The 6,315-nt window shown below is 40.2% G+C and overlaps 1 long non-coding RNA gene and 1 other non-coding gene across 2 annotated transcripts; both read left to right on the top strand.

Annotated features, from left to right (window-relative positions):
• The first annotated feature begins 708 nt into the window (after positions 1-708).
• LOC129832766 (uncharacterized) lies at positions 709-3,945 on the top strand. Its single transcript, XR_008756004.1, has 2 exons — positions 709-829; positions 3,071-3,945. It is a non-coding gene; the product is annotated as an uncharacterized LOC129832766 (long non-coding RNA).
• LOC129834045 (U7 small nuclear RNA) lies at positions 1,225-1,277 on the top strand. The gene has a single exon (XR_008756174.1). It is a non-coding gene; the product is annotated as a U7 small nuclear RNA (small nuclear RNA).
• Positions 3,946-6,315: the final 2,370 nt, after the last annotated feature.

Raw genomic sequence — 6,315 nt, 5'->3', positions numbered from 1 at the left:
GGGGAAGGAGCTGTTTTGCTGGTGGTGAATGGTGAGTGTCTCAGCCAGTCCTGATTCGTTCCCTAACCCTCCATTTGGCACTTACTCCACCCTTCAATGTTCAAGTTTTTTGTGGTCATATGCTCAAGTACAGTGAAATGCTTAACTTGTAAGCCTTACCCTACAGTGCAGCATTCAATATCAAAATAGTATAACTAATAAGAAATGAAATAGAAAACAACATGAGAAATAAGATAGGGAGCTGGATAAATAGATATGAATGGAGATCAGTAATCCATGAACAGCAGTGTAGTGGTAGTAATACATCTAATCCAACGGGGGAGCAGTAGTTATGAACCATTTAACAGTCTTATGGTCAGGGGACAGAAGCTGTTTAGGAGCCTGTTGGTCTGAGCCTTGATGGACCGGTACCGTCTGCAAGACGGCAATTTTTCTGGCCTTTCTCGGACACTGCCTGGCATGTACGTCCTGGATACAGATCTGTACGTTGGAAGCTGCTCCACTGGTTATACCTGTCCAGATCCTTCAGATCTGCAAATATTGAAGGGTAATGGGGTCAAGAGGAGGGTTAGGGAATGACTTGAGCTACCAGGCTGTAACTTCTAAACAAGTTCAGACTGGTCCGTTTGTTGAGTAGTATTGGACTGAACTGAATTAAAACATGTGTGCTACCCTGGTGTGTTGCTGTGCCACAGATGAGGAGTGTGACCAGAAAGATGCGTCCTCAGGGCTAGGAATGTCCTGGTATCTGGTCCTGGTCTCAGCTGTCACTGCTGGCTCTGTGCTTCTCCTGAGTCTGCTCATCCTCTTCACCTGGGTCATCCCCAGGGTAAGTACTACAGTAAAGTGTGTGTGTGTGCCCACATGAAAAAATACTGCAGTTTACTATAGAATACTACAGTAGTTACTATAGAATTCTGTAGTATACTGTACAATACACTGTAGTACCCCTCGATCATGTGTAGTACTTACTATATAATGTTGTAGTATACTGCAGTATTATCTGAAAAAACCTGAGTAAATTCTACAGTATTGTCCCCAAAAACACTACAGTCCGCAAAAACACTAGACTTTAACGATAGTAAATACTACAGTATTTAATATGCATAACCCCTGCCCATTCCCCTCCCCATATCCACATTTGTGCTAGGTTAGTTCAGAGCTTCTGCTTTTTTCTATATCTTTTCAGACCCCAGTCCTACCTACCTACCTACAGGTTATGGAAAATGTTCTCTTTTAGTATTTCTCCAGTAGGTTTCCTCAAGGAAAAAGCCTCCACTTCTATGTCAAAGATAATAAAACAAAAATACTATAGTAAATACTACAGTAATGTCCGCAATAGCACAACAGTAAATACTACAGTATATTACAGTCCGCAAAAACACGACAGTAAATACTATAGTATACAATCCGCAAGCACACTGCAGTAAATACTACACTCTGCAAAAACACTTCATTAAATAGTTTATTATATAATACAGTTAATTTACATCATTATTTTTACAATAGTTAACTGTAAATACTAAAGTATAATACAGTAAATACTACTTTTGTAAGCAAAAACACTACTGTAAATACTACAGTATTGTAACGCTCGTCTTCCTCCTCGTCTGAGGAGGAGCAAGGATCGGACCAATATGCAGCGTGGTTTAAATACATACTTATTTATTATGTAAACGAAGACGGAAAAACACTTAAAAAAAAACAGAACAATAAACGACGTGAACAGACCTGAACTTGAGAACATATAAAAATGAACGCACGGACATGAAGGAACAAACGAACGGAACGAAACGAAACAGTATCGTGTGGCGAACAAACACAGACACAGCAACAATCACCCACAAACAAACAGTGAGAACAGCCTACCTTAATATGGTTCTCAATCAGAGGAAATGTAAAACACCTGCCCCTGATTGAGAACCATATCAGGCTAATACAATGAACCCAACATAGAAACACATAACATAGAATGCCCACCCAGCTCACGTCCTGACCAACTAAACAATACTGAACAAAGGAAATAAGGTCAGGAACGTGACAAGTATATTACAGTCCGCAAAAACACTACAGTAAATACTATAGTATAAAATACAATTTTCTTTTACTACAGTATTTATACTATAGTTAACTGTAAATACTACAGTAAATACTACTTTAGTCCACAAAAACACTACAGTGAATACTACAGTATTTATATTATAGTATACTATAGTATTTTTTCGTGTGTGTGTGTGTGTGTGTGTGTAGGTGTTTAAGCTTGTGAATCTGTGTGTAGGTGTTTAAGCTTGTGAATCTGTGTGTAGGTGTTTAAGCTTGTGAATCTGTGTGTAGGTGTTTAAGCTTGTGAATCTGTGTGTAGGTGTTTAAGCTTGTGAATCTGTGTGTAGGTGTTTGAGGGTGTTTGTCGGGTGGCAAGATTGCCACCTCAGCACTGTCTCCACTGACCTGTCTTTGGTGGGGAAATGCACCGTTTTTAACTTCAGCCTTTTGCTTTGACTCATATATGTAGACCTGATGGAATCTGTTGGGGAAGTTCTATTATCAGTACAGGTAACAACATATTTGACAGGAAATAGCTCCTTATACTAGACATGTTCAGTGGTATTGTTTGATTTGATCTACATTGATCGTATTTCATGAGTTATGAACTGCTTCTGCGGTCTTGCTCAAATTCTGCCCCTGCATATTCCGTCTCATCTAACTCGCGCGTGTGTGTGTGTACAGTATACATGTACATTTTTGACATTTGCAATGTGTTGATGATAATGTTAGTTCAATTCATTTCAATTCCATACAAAAGATATTTACTGAAACACAAGACCACATCCCTCCCCCTTCTAAACGGGTGACAGGTAGCCTAGAGGTTAAGAGTGTTGGGCCAGTAACAGAAAAGGCGCTGGTTAGAATCCCCGAGCAGACTTGGTGAAAAATGTGTTGCTGTGCTCTTGAGCAAGGCACTTAACCCGAATTGCTCCTGTAAGTCGCTCTGGATAAGAGTGTCAGTTAAATGTTAATAATATAGCGTACTAACCGTACCTTATCTGACCAATATCTCTTGTCTTCCCAGTTAAAGGCATGGCGTGCAACGATTAGACCAACACAGGGCAAGACTAGCGATGTCTATGAAGACATGCGCACCACCATCAGACGTGCACACCCCCCTCAGATGGGTTATTAGTGATGTTGCACGGCAGCCATCTTTACTTTGGGCACCAACCTAAGACAGGTTGTTACAGATGTTGCATGGCAGTCATCTTTACTTTGGGCACGACCTTCAGACAGCTTGTTACTGATGATGCACGGCAGCCATCTTTAATTTGGGTCCAAATGGAAGCTCATGTCAGCTGACTAGGAGACAATTATGTCAACATACTGTAATACATGATGTCAACGAAGGACTTTGAAAGATATATTCTCAAGTTGTGTTAGGTAGCAAGGGCTTGCATCAATGATGTGCACTTATGTCAGTCATTCAACCTCAAGGTAAGCTACCTATATACTGTAGCTACTTAAGTAAGTACACAGCATTGTATGTGACTGACATCACACACTGTAAATGGTTGTTCATACAGAGGTTTTTTATGGTCCTTGACCCTGACGCAGCAGCTAGAATTTGAGTCTTGTAATTACAACCACAATTTAACTTGAAAATAGCACTGATTGCTGTGTATGGAATTTCAATGTCTTTAGCTGTACATTCTATTTTTCTTTATAGATTGACAATATCTTTTTTAACAACTTTTAAATGTTGAATTGATTCTCTATTGTATATATGTTTTTACATATTTGATGGCATTGGGCCTATGCCTATTTTTCAGGCGCCAGGCAACTTTTACTGCTATTTTATTGTAATACTTTTGCATTCTTTAGTTCCTGTACTGATCATGTTGTTCCTGTAAAGATAGTCTATTTTTTTATAATAAATTAGTCATAATACTAACAGTTCCGTTTCTGTGGTCATTGTGGCATCTCATGTTTTTCACAACAGTTTTGTGATGTTTGCATTTTAAGAACTCACATCAGCAGGGCTCGTCTGTCTAAAGGAATATTAGTGTATTTTTACCACAAGTGTTATACTGCATTACGATTATACTAATGTGTGTTAATGCAGAATCATTTTCAAGTGGAGTGTCATTCTACAACAACTTAATAGCTGTGTTCAGGGTTTCCAATAGAGCAGTGGTCTTCAACCCCTGGTCTGTGGACCACCACTGTTCCCTGAGATGTTAGTGACTGGTCCCTCAGATGGTTGGCTGACACAAATTAAGTTTGACCTAGTTTGTGTTAATCAAAGCATTTTTGGATGGGGAGAGGAGCCATTGCTTGCTCAGTCTCTGCGACAAAAAGGTTAATCATTACATCTAGAGATTCGTTACATCTAAAGCCTTGCAAGGCAGTCTTTCCATGAGTCAAAAGGCAAGGGCCTAAATGTCACACTGTTTGTCACTTGAGCATGCACAACACCAGACCACAGTGGAGGTGCATGTTGTTTTCATTGTACACATCACTTACGTGTGGTGGAAGTTTGGTTAAAGCTGTGACTTTCTTCTCTCGCTGTGAACCCGAGTGTTTTTATATAGTGCAGCAAGTGTACCGTGTATGTACAGAGGTGTGTATGTGTCTTTGTGTGATGGTAATGGTGTGTGTTTGTGTGCGCATGGAGATGGCTTAGAGACATAGAGACGAGACTTCCTGCCTTTGTGCACGTGTGTTGGTGCAGCGGGTGGTCGAAACTGCAAGCAGAGTGGAAGTCAAGACCCCGTTTACAGGAATACAACATGGGTTACGCTTACTTACCCACACGATCATGATGTTGACTAACTTGATTAAAGGTCAATAGTCATAACCTTCACCACAAACTGGCCAAGTAACTTTTTCACTCAGTCCCTGCTGATGTTTACAGTGATTTCAATCCATCATATTTCTCAGGACAATTTCACATTCTTCAATTTCTGAAAAAACAAACATACTTTATATTATGTGTTACACTCACAGCCAGTCATTTCCTGTTTAGCTGTAACATTGCTGATTCTGAAGTATGGGCCTGTACGTCAATTCAAAAGAAGTTCCAATCACTTTCTGACTGCACTCCTTTAATTTGAACGAAACTTTCCATACATGTTTGCCCATAGAGTAAGGGCTCAGAAAGTGACTTTTGGACCTGAATGCCAAAACATTAAAAGTTGACCCATTTTGCATTCCCCACCCTACCATGAGACATCCATGTCTTCATCACTGAACGGTTGAGTTTGACATCATTTGAAAGCTTACGAACAGGCTTGTCAAACTGTAAAACATGGGTCAACTTTGAGCACATCTATCCTGGGTGTTTTGGCATTCAGGTTCAAACTGTCCCTTTCTGACCACTTCCACCATGGCCAAACATGTATGAAACGTTGTGTTCAAATCAAAAGGGGTGCAGACAGAAAGGGATTGAAATCATATGGAACGACCCAGAAGACATTCTCACGAGGAAAAAACAAGGGTGTGCGAGATACTGGGAAATAAGAATGTGTGTACTGTGTAAGTGCTCTGTCGAGAGATTTTGTAACAGCTCATCATGGAAACGTTGTTTCAACGAGGCTGCAGCACCCATAACATTACACCTACTTTCTTGTGATGTCTCGTAGAACCTCAACCCTGGACTGATGGAAGAAAAGTCCCCAAAATTCCTCAATGTAAAGTACTTTACATTATTATTACACTGTAGTTGTCCTCCAATGAGTCAAGATGACCTTCAATGATTCATTCCGATATCTGGTCTGGCTCGCAACATGGCCATTATGTAACGTTTTTCTCCTTGCCCTGTCAATTGGCTCTCTTAGGGTCCACATTGAACTGGCACATACAGAATTAATTGCTTGGCTGACAACACTAGTCAGTTGATGTGTCAGTCCGACACTGAAAGGGGGAAGGCTGAGCTGAACTACTGTATACTGAACAAAAATATAAACGCAACATGGAAAGTGTTGGTCCTGTTTTTCATGAGCTGAAATAAAAAAAGGAGTACTTCTGTCTGTAGTAAAACCCTTTTGTGGGGAAAAACTCCTTCTGATTGGCTGGGCCTGGCTCCCCAGTGGGTGGGCCTATGCCCTCCCATGCCCACTCATGGCTGCACCCCTGCCCAGTCATGTTAAATCCATAGATTAGGGCATTATTTATTTATTTTTATTTAAATTGACTTATTTACTTATATGAACTGTAACTCAGTAACATCTCTGAAATTAGTGCATGTTGTGTTCATATTTTGGATCAGTATACATGGGGTTGCATCTGACTGAGAGGATGTGGTTATAACAGCCTACATTATCT

The sequence above is a fragment of the Salvelinus fontinalis genome, chromosome 34, assembly GCF_029448725.1.
Source record: "Salvelinus fontinalis isolate EN_2023a chromosome 34, ASM2944872v1, whole genome shotgun sequence".
In the NCBI taxonomy this organism is placed as follows: domain Eukaryota; kingdom Metazoa; phylum Chordata; class Actinopteri; order Salmoniformes; family Salmonidae; genus Salvelinus; species Salvelinus fontinalis.
Note: the sequence above shows the minus strand (reverse complement) of the source record. Positions and strands in the feature narration are given on the sequence as shown.